Source organism: Ursus arctos, unplaced genomic scaffold (assembly GCF_023065955.2).
Source record: "Ursus arctos isolate Adak ecotype North America unplaced genomic scaffold, UrsArc2.0 scaffold_31, whole genome shotgun sequence".
Classification (NCBI taxonomy): Eukaryota; Metazoa; Chordata; class Mammalia; order Carnivora; family Ursidae; genus Ursus; species Ursus arctos.
In genome coordinates this window covers 20,183,831-20,186,140 of record NW_026622997.1, presented here as the reverse complement: position 1 = coordinate 20,186,140, position 2,310 = coordinate 20,183,831, and positions in this window count along the sequence as shown.

Sequence of the window (2,310 nt, the reverse complement as noted above, 5' to 3'; positions counted from 1 at the left end):
ACAGAGCCAGTGCGGGACACTGAGTTCCTTTTCGTGACGTGTATCTACTGCCCTGCGACATCCAGAGGTTAATCATTTAGTAAAAATCGTCATCCATCTCTTGATGCCAGGAGCGTATAGAGTCACTGCCATGGGAGCCTTTTCTTTCTTTGTAGAAGTTATTCGGTAGCTGATGACCAGGCTGTTGGCTTCAGAAAGACCTGGAATCTGATTCACTTGGAGACGTGACTGCCGCTAGATTTTATACGCGGAATCCTCATTAAGTCATTCTGCAAACACGACCCAGAGCATCTCTCTTTTAGGCCTTCCCCCCTGCAATCTCTTCACGGCTTTTTCCTAGGAGACAAGACGCTGTAGCCTGGCGGGGGAGTTTTGCTTGGTGATGGAGTAGCTAAGAATGTTTCTCTCTAACAGGTCACAGAGAGTGCTGGTGGACATCTCTTCTTGCCCCAAGATCTTCGTCGGAAGTCCACGGGACTTGGTGTCTTTGCCGTTCAAAGTAGATATGAGCTCGCCAGGAGGCATAATGCGTCACCATTTTATTCTGGGCCACCCTAAAAGATGACACCCAGCTCCAGAGACCTCCTCTTGGACCTCAGCCCTGAGAACCAGTGTTCTAGGTTTTCCATTGTCTGAAATCTGTTTCCGACGGATTTTTTTTTTTTTTTGAGCTGGCTCAGGTTTAGTATTAACTGGCGAGGACGCTGTTGAAGGTTTTCCCTGATCGGTTTGCAGCCGCACACCTTTTGTCACTTTCAGAGCCGCACCTCCCTCTTGAGCTCGTGGTGTGTCTTTATACAGATATGCTCGAAAACAGGCACCCGTCCACTCTTTCCATCTTGGCGTTTCCCCACAGGCCTAGGCCTGGGATGACCTGGAGTCGAGGCCGTGGAGGGAACATTCATCTTGCACGGACGTGTTCACGCTAGCTCTAGGTTCTCTCGCTCGTGTTCAAATACGCAAGTGATCGGTTTTGTGTAGAAATGTGTGGATTGTTGGAGGGGAAGCATTTTCTCCCTGGATTTCTTGTGTTAACAGAAGCAGATAGAAAGAAAGGTTCTAGCATAGATTTAAATAGCAGGGCCTATTTTAACGAGTCAGAAGCCCTTCGAGATGGTACAGAAGAAAAATGTTAAGTTTTAAAAAAAAAATTTTTTTTAAATTGTAACACCATTTAAACCCCAGAGGTGTATATTGCTGTTTTGCCAGGAAAGGGTCAAACTGAAAATCTGCAACAAAGACAAACTCGAATAGAAGGAGTGCGCACAGAAGCTGACAAGTGTATGCCCCTTGTTGGGAGTTCAGCCCATGGAATGTTCTGTAGGACAAAAGGAATGGAAGAGATAGTTCAGTAACATTTTGTTCTCTGTCAAAAACCTTCTGAAATATAAATCTGCTGTGTATTGGAGAATGGATACAGCAATTGATTCAAGTTGAATAGCTTTCATTTAACTAGACTATCCCACAGAAAGCTGTTCTTGTTCTGACAGTCATATTTCTGCTTCTCTCGACTTAAAGAAAATTGAATTCATGTTTACATATTTTATAGGATTGTTTTATGGACAAAGACACAGGTCAAATCCCATCTCAGCACAGTGGCTATTGTTACAGCAAATAGAAATATTTCTAAGTGAGATAAAACATTTCTAAGCCATGGCCTATAATAATACCAGGTGGATATTATGAAACCATTTGCGACTATAAATAATTCAGTCATAGATGTGCTTTTTTTTAAAAAATTGTTTTTTTTAAAAAATTCTAGTCTCTTGCCAACACAAATACCCATACGTGTACTTTGCATAGAAGAAGCATATGAATGTATATTGATAGGAATTAACTTTATTTTGGATTTTCTAGAACAGATCACCTTTTTTCTTCTCCTCATGATGGCTCCCTGAATTGTTTCCAATTATTGAAATTTCCTACTTGTTCACAGCTACGGATGTGTCCTTCTGGGGGTCTTCCTGTGTCATCCAACCCAACTGAAAGCTAGTGACCAGTATTAGTGGTTTAAGAAGCTGATCAAGGAACCCTATCCCCTGCTAAGGATGTTCTTTTTTTAATTCCCCATTTCTACACCTTCTCAAACAGAAATTGGGTGCTCGTTGTTTTGTTGTTGTTGTTGTTTTAATTCCCACACCATTCTGGCATGGATCCTAGACTCATTATAAATGTAATTTTTAGCAATAACTATTAACTCCTGAAATATTTTGGCGCTCTGTGGCCTGTGGTTCCGTAGAATCTGGTGTTTTCCTAAGTACGTCAAAGACTTAAATACAGAACGTCTTACGACTGTGGGAACATTGATCA